Source organism: Octopus sinensis, linkage group LG14 (assembly GCF_006345805.1).
Source record: "Octopus sinensis linkage group LG14, ASM634580v1, whole genome shotgun sequence".
Classification (NCBI taxonomy): domain Eukaryota; kingdom Metazoa; phylum Mollusca; class Cephalopoda; order Octopoda; family Octopodidae; genus Octopus; species Octopus sinensis.
Genome location: NC_043010.1, coordinates 9,998,826 through 10,016,675, shown reverse-complemented (window position 1 = coordinate 10,016,675; position 17,850 = coordinate 9,998,826). Strand labels below are relative to the sequence as shown.

General features: G+C 37.1%; 1 protein-coding gene across 1 annotated transcript in view; it reads left to right on the top strand.

Moving 5' to 3' along the window:
* Nucleotides 1-17,850, top strand: part of LOC115218978 (protocadherin beta-2) — a 305,255-nt gene that overhangs the window by 80,375 nt on the left and 207,030 nt on the right. The window contains exon 2 of the mRNA XM_029789018.2: nucleotides 13,843-13,940. The gene's annotated coding sequence lies outside the window, so the exon portion shown is untranslated. The remainder of the gene's footprint in view (nucleotides 1-13,842; nucleotides 13,941-17,850) is intronic.

The following is a 17,850-nucleotide window of genomic DNA, read 5'->3' as shown; positions in this document are numbered from 1 at the left end:
TCATGAGATCCTTGGTTCAATCACACTGTGCTGTATCCTGGATAAGTGACTTTTAACCATAGGAACTGAGGGAGTTTAGGAGTAATGTTACTTGACAGTATACACTGCTTAGAGGTCATGACCTCTTTCCAGTTTGAGCCGCTATGTCCCTGCAACGAGAGATCACATCTCTGGAACCACAGTCATGTGATTGGGATGACACATGAAAAAAATCGCACGATGGATTCTTCAAGCCAAACCACGTGGTGGTAGGAGAACTGGTAATTAGAACAAAAATGAGATGGTTGAATAATATCAATGGTTTAAGATGGTGATGCTTGGCAATCCAGCCAAAAATGTCTAGTGGTGGTTGTTGCTTCTGATAGGACCCTTTGGAGGAAGTGCATGAAGATTCTACCCCCATGTCTCTTCCAGTTAAAGAGGGATGGATTGTAGCCTTTATCCCAGGAATAGGGGGATGGAAGGATTATACTAAGAGTAAATGTGTCAGCAGAATACTCAGAATACACACACACACACATATATATTCACACATACATACATATATATATTATCTCCATATTGTATATATATATATATATATATATATGTGTGTGTGTGTGTGTGTGTGGAGGCGCAATGGCCTAGTGGTTAGGGCAGCGGACTTGCGGTCGTAGGATTGCGGTTTCGATTCCTAGACTGGGCGTTGTGAGTGTTTATTGAGCAAAAACACCTAAAAGCTCCACAAGGCTCCGGCAGGGGGTGATGATCCCTGCTGTACTCTCTCACCACAACTTTCTCTCACTCTTTCTTCTGTTGGCCTGCTCGCTTAGCCAGCGGGGTGGCGTCATTCAAAGGCTAAAACAATGCGAACGCATTGTGACCAGCGATGTGTAACTACATCTGATAGCGGTCGTCACGGTGATCACGGTGATATATATATATATATATGTGTGTGTGTGTGTGTGTGTGTGTGGAGGCGCAATGGCCTAGTGGTTAGGGCAGCGGACTTGCGGTCGTAGGATTGCGGTTTCGATTCCTAGACTGGGCGTTGTGAGTGTTTATTGAGCAAAAACACCTAAAAGCTCCACAAGGCTCCGGCAGGGGTGATGATCCCTGCTGTACTCTCTCACCACAACTTTCTCTCACTCTTTCTTCTTCTGTTGGCCTGCTCGCTTAGCCAGCGGGGTGGCGTCATTCAAAGGCTAAAACAATGCGAACGCATTGTGACCAGCGATGTGTAACTACATCTGATAGCGGTCGGTCACGGTGATCACGGTGATATATATATATATATACATTTCCTATACATATATATCATATATATATATAATATATATATATATATATATATAAGTTATTAGAGGTAATGATGTCAGTGAGACCCAAAGGTGTCAGGTAATGCTGAATAAGTGCTATGGATAGACCATAGACCAATAGGCAAGTTATTCAGTTAAACAGGCAACCAAATCCCCATTGTTGAAATAGGCAGAGGTTCATTTACAGTGACAACCTTCGACATATTTCGGTTTTATTAAATCTCCTTAGCAAAATATAGTCTAAACATATATACCAGAGTTCAGAATAAATGAAAAAAACAATATAATTTTTTTTTTTTGAAAATTCTTCTCTGATGATTAGGCAATTTAAATTATTGACTTTTGAAAATTCCCTCGGAGTTACCTTCAACATAGCATTGTTTTCATTTTATAAAATGAAAAAAAAAAAAAATAAATAAATAAAAGCAGAAGAAAACCGATATTAATTATGTTTACTAGGGACATAAAGAAAATGTTCATCACATTTTATAAAGTTCACTGACCCCTGTAGGGGATCAGCAGTAGATATGCTGTTTCTGTACTGTTTTGATACCGTCTCATTAGTTTATTACATCATCATGACAAAAGGAAATTCGTTCTCTCTCTCTCTCTCTCTCTCTCTCTCTCTCGTCTGTTTTGTGCATTGACAGCAACAGCATTAAGCCATGGTAGACAGCAATCTGACTACAACACAAAAGCAGAAAGATTTCTCTTTGTCCTGTCTCTCTTCCATGCAACATAATCAAATGTCAGCCTACAAACTAATGGAATGAATGAGTGGAGGAATAGGTGGGGAGAAATTCCCAGGGATACCTGCTGCATGGAAATATATTAGCAAAGTGGGTGCTAATGTACTCGATGTAGATAAGCAAAAAAAAAAATTTTAATTAATTAAACAATAGATGTGATTGCAGGGAATAAATGACTAACGAACTAACACTTGTCAAAAAAAAAAAAAAAAAAAAAAAAACAGAAGTCAGGAGAGATAACACAAAAATGTTAATTAATTAAAAACGGAATGAGTCTGATCATTAGCACAATGGTAACATCAAGTGTGTCAGTGCCCATCCTTTTCCATTTTTTTTTGTTGCTTTTTGTTTTCTCAGGCCTAGTGACCTTCCAGAATGAATTTGATGAAAGGAAATTCTGTGAAAAGCTCATATGTATACATATATATATATGACACCTCTGTCTCCTTTCTTGACATTTCGGTCAGCATCCATCACTCCACTCTCACTACCTCCATCTACTACAAACACACAGACTCACACTCATACTTCAACTTCTTCTCCCACCCTAACCACACCAAGCTTTCCATCCCCTATCCCCAATTCCTCTGTCTACGCAGGCTCTGTAGTGACGACCATGACTTTGAAACTCAGTCTCAACTCATGACTCGTCACCTCATCCTACATGGATATCCCCTGACCCCTATCCACACTGCCCTTGCCAGAGCACGTTCTATGGACCGTGCATCTGCTCTCTCCCCTCGAACCCACCCCACTGTCTCCTGCCTCTCCATCACTTACCACCCTACCTCTCCAATGCACCATTCTCCGAGCCTTCCGGCGACTCAAGTCTGACCCCTCCACTTCGCATATCTTCCCTAACCAACACCTCCCCTCCTTCAAATGAGCCCACAACCTACAAGACCTCTTGGTCCACAGCTTGTTTCCCTTCTCCCACCCAAGCTGTCACACTTGCCCTTACCTCTCCAACACCATCCTCCTCACCGGCACCCATCATTGACCCTATCACATCACCAACTCCTTCACTTGCAATTCTACCAATGTCATCTACTGCATCTCCTGCTCTCTTTGCCCTTCTTTATACACTGGGCAAATGGGACACTACTTGGCTGACAGGTTTACGGAACACCTCCGAGACATCTGACTGAGCAATGACACCCTGGTCTCGTGCCATTTCTGCTCTACCGGTCACTCTTTGCAATACCACCTGTCTGTGTTTGGATTGGTGTTGCACAGGGGCCATCTGGACTCCCATTTGCACCTTGAACAGGGATTAATCTTCTCTCTTCACTCCTTTGCACCACATGGGCTCACCTCTCCTCCCCTCATCATCTAACCTCCTCCTCTCGCCTCTCTCCCCCTCACACCTACTTCCTCCCACCACCTCTCCTCTCTTGCTCCTACTCCTACTTCTTCTTTTCACTCCTACTCTCCTTCTCTCTTCTCTTCACTCCTACCCACCTTCTCCTTCCCCCTTCATCGTCACCCCTCCCTCATAACCCCATATTGTGCTTAAAGTATATAGCTTGACTGCTTAATGATAAACCAGTCTAAAGTACAAATATGCAAATTAAGTTAACCTATTTTTTTACTACCCACAAGGGGCTAAACACAGAGAGGACAAACAAGGACAGACAAATGGATTAAGTCGATTATATCGACCCCAGTGCATAACTGGTACTTATTTAATCAACCCCGAAATGATGAAACCAAAATGGTAATAGCTTAATTGCTGAGTACTTAATATAGAAGGTGAACACTCTATTCTATCAAATGTGGAAGGAGGTTGAGTATGTCTTCTCTGAGGAGTGATCATCAAATTGTGAAACAGTCCTAGATGAGAAGTTCCTCAACATTTTCCCACACATCAGAAGCATAGAACAAATGTGTTTACATTCTTATATCCATTAATTATCACAGCTAAAGCCTTCTAATATTGATATTTATTTCAATACTTGGGCATAAAATTTACCTCATTTATGTTCTGAGGTGCCACTGCAGTAAGAGGTATTTTATGGCCCTGAGACTGAAACCCATCCATCAGAGTAGTGTGAAATGTTCCATAGAGATATTCCCATACCTTTGTTCTTCAAGGCACAAAAATATTTTCTAGCCCCTGAGTGAAGACCCTGCCACCAATTGTTCCACTGAGATGTTCATCTACTTTTGTTCTTCAAAGTACCACTGTAGAAAAATATTTACTAGCCTCTTTACTGGTATGAAGTGTTGCATAATTTAATTTTCCAATTCGTTCGTACCTCAAACAGATATTACTTCATGTTTTGAGATACAACAAAGGTAAAAGAAAAAAAATTGGGCCCTAAAATAGAAACCCATCATTTGATGTCAGGTACTACAAAGAGTTGTTCAAATACTTTTGCTTTTCAAATAGATATTACTTAATATTTTGAGGTTCCGCTTCATTTCTGATGTTTCAATACTCCTAATAATCATTATTCATTTCTTTTGTTTATCTTTAATTCTTCCATTTGGCCTTATTCAGAAGCAGGACTATTTTCAGACTCACAGAGTTATGATATTCTTGTTTTGTCTTATATCATTTACTGAAATTATTGTTAGTTGGGACAGAACAGAAGAGAGAGATTTGTTAATAATATAATGAGCTTACGACATGCTAGCCATCGTATTATTTCCAGAATGCTCCTGGAATATGGCTTAATCAAAATAGTCATTTTAAAAATATTTTTTCTACTTTTCCTTTCTCTTTCCCCTTCAGAAGAGGCAGTACCCATGATGCTTTCACAGAGCTTCTGAGATTTGTGGGAGGGAGGGAAGGAGAAAGGTATACCCAATGTGCCAGCTGGTGACGTTAAACCAGGTAATGGGTTAAGTCTAAAGCCAGGATTTGAACTCAAAATGCAAAAGAGCAGGAACAGCTAAAGCAAAGTAACAACTCCAATATTTTTTTTAGTTCTGTAAATTTCCTATCTTGAATTCATACATTCTTTATTAATCTTGAATAAATGATAGGCAAAAATGGTTTTGGCTAGATTTGAATGCAGAACAGAGGGATTTGGAACAAATACCACAAAGCATCTTATCTGACCCGCTATTGCATTGAGTCAAAGTTTTGCAACATTTTGGTAATTTATTTGCTTTATTTGTGAAAGTACAATGAAAGCAGCTTGGCATTCAAAGTAGAGGTCATCTCTGCCTGTTCTTTGACCCCACGCTCATACAAATTCTTGTCCTTCAAGACAAAGAACTTCTCCACTGTAGCTTCCACCTCCTCTTGGTTGATAAAATATTGTGAGTGCAGGAAATAAGTCATGGATTAGAACAAATAATAATCCGAGGGAGCTGGGTCCAGAATATATACTGGGCATGGCATCAGTTCAATTTCTTCAAGCTCTTGGAATTTATTCCAAATCAATCAAGGTTTTATGTCGTTTTGTTACAGAACAGCTTGGTTTCTGTTAGCCAATGCTGGGTATTTTTGCCACAAAATAGCATACAGTCACAAGATACTGAGCTCACCTGATACTTTCCAAGTACTACTTGCTGGATTTTTTCTCTATGGTTTGGAGCATGGCCTCAGAATCCACAGTTTTAGGCCTTATTGGCCATACCTGATTGTGGAGGTTCTTGCAATTCAAGTGAAATTTTTTGAATCATCTGGTTACTTTTCTCAGATCAACTGAACCTTCACCGTTTGCACACAGATATTTCATGTTTGTTTCTGCAGTGTTATTGGCCCAGTTCAAACTAATAAAACATGAGTTCCTGAATTAGATTACATTGCACGTGTGGCTTTGAAAATTACATGCAGAAACAAAGCAAGGCACCGTGAGTCAGTGCACCAACTACTACGACACTACCAATTTCAGCGGGTAACTTCTATGGCTTGAACTGCTTCAGTCACATGACATGCATGCTGCAAATTAGCATGTATGCAAATATTACGAAACTTTTGACTCACCTCAGTGACTCAACTAATTCACCACCTACATTTTGCATTAGTTGAAGTACTAGTATACAAACACTACTAGCTTTTACATGTGCTGATTGTTGTTTGGTAATAGGGCTACACAGGTATGAAATTGAAAGATTAGACAACCTTTATTTGTTGTGATGACAGAATGAACCTAAAAAAGAAAAAAAAACGGGGAAAAAAAAAGCCTATAAAAGCAGCGGGATATTGGATGGTTAATATATAAAAGATAAACATCTGTATTGACCTGTGAACAGGACAAGAGTGAGTGACTCATGCTGAGTTTGTGAATAAATAAAAACTGGCTTTGAAATGGGAGTCAAAGGTAAGATGAAAAAAAATTTGATTTTAGAAAGTTATGCTTCATAATTTATGAGGAAAGTATAGGGACATATAGAAGAAACTGTTGTTGAGAACAATTCAAATTACGTTACTGGGGTAACGTGGGTAGGAAACAGTAATAACATGCAAATATTCTGCTTTTAGTTATAAATATACCATGAAGGTCAGCGTAACATATGAAGTAAAATCTAAGCTTCTGGGTGAGCAAAGCATATAACTTGATTGCAGGTCTTAGTTAATGTTATTTCACCTTTATTTATACCACTAATGCTCTTTGGAAAATACATGAATGTTACAACACCTTATTTGTATTCTCCTATAAATTTGGGGTCTTTTCGCATAGACAAAGAAAAATCAATATATAAGTAAGGTCAACGTGACATTCTTGAACATTAACGTATATAGTAAGAGCATTATGACCTGGTAAGTGACTATACCGACTTAAACTGTATTTGCATAGAGTTAAGGTCAACGTGACCTTTTTATATGACTGAGGTGTGTAAGGAGCATTAATACACAAATAAGATAAAATATAATCAATATGAATTGTTGAACTTAATTGACTTAATTCAAATGTCATAATGACTTGTGAGAAAACTGAATTGTCTATAACTGAAGCAATGTTATAATGACCATTCAGTAATAATAATAATAATAATAATAATAATAATAATAATAATAATAATAATATAATAATAATAATAAAGATAATGATAATAATAATAATAATAATAATAATACTAATAATAAGATGGTTATTTTTTAATGTTTTCAAATATTCATATACTTACTGCAGAGCCAACCATTTTGAAAATTAGTTTTATGCATCCAGTAACGAGTCAAGATGGCCTGGAAACTTAATAGATGTTCTCTACTGAAAGAGCAATGCCAAGTAAGGGTTTTAGGATCAGAGCAAATATGGTTAACTTTTCAATTCCATATTATGAAGATTGGTTTAAAATATCATTCAAATTTGGTAATCAAATAAAGATGTCATACTGAATTTGGGTTAGCAATTTTCTATGACCACTTTGATTGACCAATGGAAAATAAACTGAAGTATGATTTCGAAAGAAATGTCAAATAATTCTAGTTCCAGTCAATAATTGCCGAATCTATTCCATATCAAAATGGCTGACATTACAGTGAATGCAACTCTGCTGTTATGGTAAAAGTTTCTTCGAAATAAAAGCAAAAGAAAAAAAAAAATTTCCTTTGAACCTGGGAACAATTGGCATCCTTACTAATGTCTGTTACTGTATGCATGTTAAATTAGACCACTCGGGACAATTATTCTCGTGTGAGAGAATGCTACTGATTTTACATTTGCACAGATATAACGCTATATGACAGTATTTCAAAGAAAGCTTCTCTGTACATAGAGACAGTCAGACTCTGCACCTACCCTCTAAAGAAATACACACTTATGTTGCCATGCCCACCACAAATGCTGCAGTTACTGATATTATCTATCCTTTCACATTATACAATACATCCTCCCTCCAGCAAATACTGCTATTTGAAAAACTATTTTCTGAAGATCTCTTCTTTCTCATTCTCTCAGATCATGTTCTTTTGTCTTCCATTCTGTATTCTAGCTGATCATTAACCATCATTAATTATTTCATTTTGTCAGTGTAGAATACTTTATTGTTTTCCTTTCTAATCAAGGGCGAATCACACAACCATTTTAAAATCGGTGAAGTTGTTATACAACTCTTTTCAACCAGACGCCATATTAAAGGTGTGCTACTAACACAATACTTCACTCTGAGTGTGGTAAATAGGCATAATTGTTAGAGCAATAGAAAAGAATGTCTTGTAGTATTCCAGCTGGTTTGTTATACTATGGTCTGAGTTCAAATCCCATCAAAGTCAGCTCAGCCTTTCATCCCTCCAAGGTTGATAAAATAAAGTACCAATCAATACTGGGGATCGATGATATTAACTAAAACTTTCTAGTGTTGTGGCAGAAGTAGAAACAGCAAGGTTAGTGAAATAAGTGAATCTTTAGATTCTTTACATTCTGAGTTCAAATCCTGCTGAGGTCAATTTTGTTTTTCATCCTTCAGTGGTTAATAAACTGAAGTCTCTACACCAGGGATATGGAACCCCCTCACTGTCATTCAAACCTGAATTTGCTTGCTAACAAAATCTCTAAAAACCTATATGAAAAACAAATGTTTTTAATCCTCTAGTAATCAGATTAATCTCTGAAATGTAAGATTTATTTATTCAAATTGTTTTGGATTAGTCATGCATTATCTCAAATCTATGAAATTTCCTTCATGTAACTCTTTACATTAGGGATGATATTGCAGGGTAGGTGCAAGAGGATGGATCTGGCTGGTACGAACATAAAGAAAGAATATCCAGGTTCAATATGACTACTTTGAATGCTAAAGGGTTAAGCCTTAAAATCAAAATGGTAACTTTATATGTAAGTTTCATGTCTATGAATTTGTAAAATTGTAGATTCATTATTCTTTCAGTACAAAGCACACAAATGTGTTCCTCTAGATGTATAATTTACCTGATATACCAATATAAAAAGATTCTTCCATTCTCGCAATCAATTGCTTTAAATAGCTCAATGCCATCTTAAAAGAAAGTATATATATATATATATATATATATAAATATATATACACACACACACACACACATACATATATATGTATGTATATCTATCTATCTATCTATCTATCTATCTATATATATATAGATATATTTAGATATATATATATATATATATATATATATATATATATATATATAAAGATATATATATCTATATCTATACATATATATATATATACACACACATACATATATATATACATGTGTGTGAGTGTGTGTATGTTTGTATGTATGCATATATACAAATATATATGTATATATTTATGTATATACATATATACTTATATATACATGTACAACATGCATATATGTATATGTAGAGCAAAATTAGATTCAGATGAATATGGTACTTAAGTTAAAGGCACCAGAATTTTGTATGGTATTATCAATATAAATCAAATGGGGTGATTATAATCCAAATAAGCAACAAGGATATTTGAGTGTTTGCCTCTAGTGCCAAATTGTATTGTTGCACTGTCATCAAAACAAGTTCAGTCAGCCATGCCAAAATCATCAACATTTAAATATCCATACCCAACTGTCTCATTCCACATTGACCAACCTCCAGTTCTTAAAACTAGTTTATTGTGCTTTGGTTCTTCACCAACTGAAAGTTTTGGTTACCATCCAGAGTTTTGTTTCGATGGGGAGGTTTTTCCCACTTTCTCAAAGGCTGTCATTACTTTCGAGATAGTACTTCTTGATACACCAAACATTTTGGCTGTTTTCATTATGCTAGTGCCTGCCATACAAACACCAACAATTTGACCTCTTTGAAAGTCTGATAAATCTGTCATTTTAATGAATTTTAATTACCTTTTTCTGATAATATCTGAAAAGAAACAGCAATTTTAACAAAACATATTAAGCAACACTAATAACAAATCAAAGCACATTCAAATAAACAAGCTTTTGATGGTTTTATAGATATTTCAAAATTATAATGCTATGTTGCTAGATGTTTCCATTATTTTGTCCAACCCCTGTAGAACAGGTAGAGCATCTAGGCCTGATATAATCAGTTTAAATGCTAACGGGTTTCTGTCCTGAAGAATTGTTTCTCATCCACGTCACAGTAAGTCTGTTACTACTACAACCGGTACTCTACCAGTTACAATGTCAAAGATTCCAGTTCATCCAATTAGTGGAACATACTCTGTGTGAAATTAACTTGCAAGAGACTGAGCAGTCCACAAATATGTGTACTCTTAACGTAGTTCTCAGGGTGATTTAATGTGACACAGAATAGGCGCAGGAGTGGCTGTGTGGTAAGTAGCTTGCTAACTAACCACATGGTTCCGGGTTCAGTCCCACTGCGTGGCACCTTGGGCAAGTGTCTTCTACTATAGCCTCGGGCCAACTAAAGCCTTGTGAGTGGATTTGGTAGACGGAAACTGAAAGAAGCCCGTCATATATATGTATATATATATGTATATTTGTGTGTTTGTGTGTCTGTGTTTGTCACCCCCAACATTGCTTGACAACCGATGCTGGTGTGTTTACGTCCCCGTTACTTAGCGGTTCGGCAAAAGAGACCAATAGAATAAGTACTGGGCTTACAAAGAATAAGTCATGGGGTCGATTTACTCGACTAAAGGCGGTGCTCCAGCATGGCCGCAGTCAAATGACTGAAACAAGTAAAAGAGTAAAAGAGTAAAGAGAAGGTGACAAGGCTGGCTCTTTAAAATACAAGTACAATTCATAAATCATTTTTGCCATCTGAGTGGACTGGAGCAAAGTGAAATACCTCAGTAAAGTGTCTTGCTCAAGGACAGGAATTGCCAGGAATTGAACTCAAGACCTTAAAACCAGGAACTGAATACTAAACCATGTGCCTTTACATAATAAGTAAACGAGAAATTAACCTTTATCCAGGAAACACCAACAAGGGAACACCCATATGGTTGTTCAACCAGCTAGAAATAGCAGCAATATCTATGCAAGTCATGCATTATTGTCTTGTAAAAGGAAGCTCACTCACATTAGCCTATGTAAACCTAGGTAGGGATACTCTCTCTCTTTTACTCTTTTACTTGTTTCAGTCATTTGACTGCGGCCATGCTGGAGCACCGCCTTTAGTCGAGCAACTCGACCCCGGGACTTATTCTTTGTAAGCCCAGTACTTATTCTATCTGTCTCTTTGCCGAACCGCTAAGTGACAGGGACGTAAACACACCAGCATCGGTTGTCAAGCAATGCTAGGGGGACAAACACAGACATACAAACATATACACACACACATACATATATATATATATATACATATATACGACAGGCTTCTTTCAGTTTCCGTCTACCAAATCCACTCACAAGGCATTGGTCGGCCCGGGGCTATAGTAGAAGACACTTGCCCAAGATGCCACGCAGTGGGACTGAACCTGGAATCATGTGGTTGATTAGCAAGCTACTTACCACACAGCCACTCCTGCGCCTACAGTCGTGATTAAAATGTCTTTGCTCTTAAATTTGCAGCCCCAAAGCAGATCAGGATCTAAACAAAATCCCGAAAAAGTCTGTAAAATAACGTACTTTTTCTCACCCTAAACTTAGAACATATCCAGGCGTGTCACATCTTACCTCCAGTTCTGTTTCTTTCCATTCCCGCATCTTTCCCATTCCGCGTTTATAAATGTCACACCACTACTCCATAAGCAAGACATGTTGTTGTAGTTATTATTGATACAGTCGCTGTAGTTGTTATTGTTGTTGTTGTTGTTGTTGTTGGTGGTGGTGGTGGTGGTGGTGGTGGTGGTAATGGTAGCAATGTTATTGTTTAGCCCCAGGTTAGTTTGATCAAGCAGACCTAAGATCAAAGATATCCCAGCTGTGACCAAATCCTTTGTTTTTCTCTTAAATCCTTAAAATCCTTAAAAATGTTTTAGCCCGAAGGCCGCGGTCATGCTGGGGCACCACCGCTGACTTTCTTTTCTTCTCTATTTATTATTTTTTTTTTTTTACTTCAGATAGGTGCAGGAGTGGCTGTGTGGTAAGTAGCTTGCTTACCAACCACATGGTTCCGGGTTCAGTCCCACTGCATGGCATCTTGGGCAAGTATCTTCTGCTATAGCCCCGGGCCGACTAATGCCTTGTGAGTGGATTTGGTAGACGGAAACTGAAAGAAGCCCGTCATATATATGTATATATATATGTGCGTGTTTGTGTATCTGTGTTTGTCACCCTAGCATTGCTTGACAACCGATGCTGGTGTGTTCATGTCCCCGTTACTTAGCGGTTCGGCAAAAGAGACCGATAGAATAAGTACTGGGCTTACAAAAGAATAAGTCCCGGGGTCGAGTTGCTCGATTAAAGGTGGTGCTCCAGCATGGCCACAGTCAAATGACTGAAACAAGTAAAAGAGTAAAGAGTATACACAGATCAATTTATCTTCCTACACACATTTTTTTTTACCTCTTACCTCTCACTATGTGTTTCTGCCCATGCCAAATTCCTGATTATGGTGTTTCTACACATTTCATGTATATTTCTAATGTATTTCAGCATTGGTTTTCTTAACATTTCTTGTATGATTGTGTGATGTTTTATCCTGTATCTTACTATGTATTTCTAAGACTATATGTGTGTATGTGTATGAATGTATGTATATAGGCGCAGGAGTGGCTATGTGGTAAGTAGCTTCCTTATCAACCACATGGTTCTGGGTTCAATCCCACTGCGTGGCATCTTGGGCAAGTGTCTTCTGCTATAGCCCCGGGCCGACCAATGCCTTGCGAGTGGATTTGGTAGACGGAAACTGAAAGAAGCCTGTCGTATATATGTATATATATATGTATGTGTGTGTGTTTGTGTGTCTGTGTTTGTTCCCCTAGCATAGCTTGACAACCGATGCTGGTGTGTTTACGTCCCCGTCACTTAGCGGTTCGGCAAAAAGAGACCGATAGAATAAGTACTGGGCTTACAAACAATAAGTCCCGGGGTCGAGTTGCTTGACTAAAGGCGGTGCTCCAGCATGGCCGCAGTCAAATGACTGAAACAAGTAAAAGAGTAAAAAGAGTAGAGTAATATGTATACACTCACACACACACACACACACACACACACACACACACACACACACATGCATACACATGTACACTTTATTATCTGATATCACAAATGGGGAACAATAGCATCATTAGTGACAGGTTTCCAATAGGCCAATCACTGGTTCATAGCATTTTTTATTGTAAGACAGTCAAGGGAGTATTTGTAACTGGTTGCAAAATAAATATCACAAGGGACTTCACTTGAAAAGCATAAGATGATTATTTTTTAATTATATTTTGGTTTCTATTGATGTTTTGCATCCTCCATTAATGTACCCCAGCAAAAGATATGTGCACAGGCATCCTTGCAAATATACACACACAAACGTACATATATATACACGTATGTGTGTGTGTAATTCACAATTCTAAGCGGATAAATAATCGTTAATTCTGACACAGTAGTCTGAATGCCAATGGGTTAAACCATCTTGTTTAATATGGGGTTTTTTGGAGGCACCATCAATGCATTGCTTCTCATTTTCTATTTCCACTTTACTTTATTGTATGGCTGTACTTATGAAGGGTAATTCTGATACAGCAGACTGATGAGTAAATCCATTCCTTACCTTATCATCCTATCTTATTTTGTGCATATTATGCAACATAGCCTTCCCTTTTTGAAAAGCGACAAGATGTGATATGAGGGAGATTTAACAGCTATTTCTAGCAAGTCAATCAACCACAAAGCAGGTTCTTCATTGAGTAGAGCAAAATAAAGTTGTTTTTGTTGTTGTTGTTTAACCAGAAGTTAGCCTTAATTGAACCGAATTATAATCAATGCGATTCAAACCATGACAATTTGTCTTATTTTTCAGGCATAGCGTATCTAGGACTATAACATCCAATGAATCCCATTTTTGCAAGACACTGGTAACGTGAGATTCAAGAAAGATTTAGCTGTTATTTCTTGCAGGTAAGAGCAACTACTTAGAAATGTGTGGGGAAAACCTTCTGAGCACCTGGGTGGGGTTAACTATACACATATGAGAACCCAGGGAGTGCCTTCACGCAGAAAAAAAAAAAAAATTATACAAATTTATAGGTATGCAACTTATATTAAATTACTGTTTAACCCTAAGGTTTAAAACATGGTTTAGCTTTTTTTATTTGAATAATTATTTATTTTATATATTCATTTATTGTTATTTATTTTCTTTTTCGGTTTCATATGGAATTTTAGGGATTTCTTCACTAGATAGTTTCAAATTTAAATATGAGCAAAGGGTTCAATGCTTCTGGTATCAAAGCTGCCTTGTGGGGAATGGTAAGCATGTATTATACACACATACCCATCTACCCTAGAGAAAAAAAGAAAAAAAATCGTGCCCTAAGGATTCTGCATGCAATTTTGATTTTTTTTTTTTTCATGTGGAATCTTCCAGTAATGGAGACTTAAGAAATAAGAAAGAAGTGAATCAGTATCGAGCTATTTAGATTCTTTCAAATTTTTGTACATGCATGAATGTGTACACGTACACATGTATGTGTACATATACATAAATACATATAAATGTGTGTGTGTGAGTACATGCATGCTTGTGTATGAAATGTGAGTGGCGGTGTTGCATGTGTGAATGTTTGTGTCTAAACTAGCCATGTATCTGTGAATATATAGATGTCTGTGTGTGTATGTATGTGTATATGTGCATATACATACAGATATATATATGTATATGTTTGTATATACACACAAACATATATATATATATGTGTGTGTATGTATACATATCATGAAAATAGGTATGGTATTCAATGCTTTATAGAGCATTCACATGTTTCACCAAAATGCCATAATAGTTGCATAAACATTGAAGAAACATTACGCAATCTTGCACTTTACCTCATCAGTGTTCCACACTAAATACAATGACTGATGCTGAAAGTTTGAAATGCATACACTTTTTCACCCAAAAGTTTCAAGAATTTTGCATGCCACATAATATTTAAGGGGACAGTAGAGGGCTGTAAACTCTCTACTATCCATATGGATATAAATTAAGGGGGATAGTCTAGGACTGGTTGTCAGGTCAAATGGACAATCTTCCTTGAAACCTAGACAAGATTGATATAACAAAAACATAAACACACATATACGTATATGCATACATACATTACATACATAGGTATATACATATATACATACAGATTACAAGTTCAGCTATATACCTATAATTATCAGGGCATATGTAATGTAAAAAGCACCATTCGAGTGTGATCATTACCAGTGTCGCCTTACTGGCGCTTGTGTCGGTGGCACATGAAAAAACTTTTGAGTGAGGTCGTTGGCAGTACTGCTGGACTGGCTCCTGTGCAGGTGGCACGTAAAAAACACCATTTGAGCGTGATCGTTCCAGTACCGCCTAGCTGGCCCTCGTGCTGGTGGTACGTAAAAGCACCCACTTCACTCTCGGAGTGGTTGGCATTAGGAAGGGCATCCGGCTGTAGAAACTCTGCCAGATCAGATTGGAGCCTGGTGCAGCCATCTGGTTCGCCAGCCCTCAGTCAAATCGTCCAACCCATGCTAGCATGCAAAGCAGACGTTAGACGATGATGATGATGTAACACACTGCCTAAATATCAATCTTGAGAAACCAGAAAGGAGAAAGCTTTATTTGAAGACTAGAAATCCAATCAATCACTGGAACTGTAAAAATCTGTAAAACTTCCCAGAAGTTTATCATTTAGGTAAATATGAGAATGTTTAGATTTGCAACTATATGCATGAGAATATATACATGAAACAAAACACACAAATCTGCATGTATACATACATACAAAAATACCCTGTTGATGTTGGTGAAATTCCAGTGAAGAAGGGTTGGATCTCGGTTAGAAACCAACTTCTTCTATTGACAAGAATCTTGATATAAAACTGAATAATGATATATTTATCTATGAATATATGTGTATATATATATATATATATATATATATATATATATATATGTATGTATATATACATACATATATATGTATATAATATATAATATATATATATATATATAGTATGTATATATACATACATATATATGATATATATATATATATGTAGTATATATACATACATATATACATACATATATATATATATAATATATATATATATATATGTATGTATATATACATACATATATGTATATATATATATATATAATATATATATATATATATATATATGCTTATCTGTATATGTATATATAAGTATATATCTAAATGTGTGTCTTTGTATTTGCTCCCTAACAACACTGATTGACAATCAGTGTTTGTTTGTTTATGTTCATTGTAACTTCAGTGCAAGGGATGAATAGAATAAGTATTATGCTTTAATAAAATAAATACTGAGATCGATTCATTCATTTAAAACCCTTCCAGGTAGTTACCCAGCATGGTTGCAGTCTAATGACTGAAACGAGTAAAAGATAAAAGATACATACATACACACATACCTACATTGATACACACACACATACATGCATACATATATATATATATAGACAGGCTTCTTTCAGTTTCCAGCCACCAAATCCAAATGCATATATGTATATATATGGAGTGGCTGTGTGGTAAGTAGCTCGCTAACCAACCACATGGTTCCAGGTTCAGTCCCACTGCGTGGCATCTTGGGCAAGTGTCTTCTGCTATAGCCCCGGGCCGACCAATGCCTTGTGAGTGGATTTGGTAGACGGAAACTGAAAGAAGCCTGTCGTATATATGTATATATATATATATGTGTGTGTGTGTTTGTGTGTCTGTGTTTGTCCCCCTAGCATTGTTTGACAACCGATGCTGGTGTGTTTACGTCCCCGTCACTTAGCAGTTCGGCAAAAGAGACCCATAGAATAAGTACTGGGCTTACAAAGAATAAGTCCCAGGGTCGATTTGCTCGACTAAAGGCGGTGCTCCAGCATGGCCGCAGTCAAATGACTGAAACAAGTAAATGAGTATATATATATATATATATATATGTGTATGTGTATATATATATATATGTATGTGTATATATATATATATGTATGTATATATGTGTATGTGTGTGTGTGTGGTGGCGGTGGTGATGGTTGTGGTGGGTGTTATCGTGGTGGTGGTGGAGGTGGTAGTGGTGATGGTGTGTGTGTGTTGCATGTTTATATATATATATATATATATATATACACAGCAAAAGGGTTTAGCAACGAATTGCCTTACCACATACCGAATTTAGAAATAGCAGTCAAAGAGTTATAGCTATTATATATACATATATAAACGCACACACACACACACACACACACACACACACACACAACACATACACACCAAGCTATTTTCTGTGACACGATTTCAGTTCCTCATTCTAACTACATCACATCATCAGCCACACTACTTCTGCAGTTAATACCCTCGAGAAAAGACAGAAATGCCTTTTCCCTCCCACAACCCATCCCAAGCACCAACACCACCACCATCACCACCACCACCACCATCACAACCACCGCACACTTCTGGTTTTTGTACATTCATTCCTCTGTAAACATCATCCACTTTCTTTCTACCTGAAAGAGACATAGGAGAATTCCACACCAGTTTACCCTGTAACACTGTGACACAAGCCTAGGCAGATGTCTGGGATATTGATAGGATTTTTAAGGGAGACGGAATTCGATTTGTGTAAAATGTGTCAAAATATCTGCTGAAGTATGCGATCAAAAGTGTAAGTGTTGCCAATGCTGTGGTGATGGTATGATGGTGGTGGTGGTGGTGGTGGTGGTGGTGGTTGCGGTAGTGGTAGTGGTAGTGGTAGTGGTAGTGTTAGTGGTAGTAATGTTGATGGTATGATGGTGGTG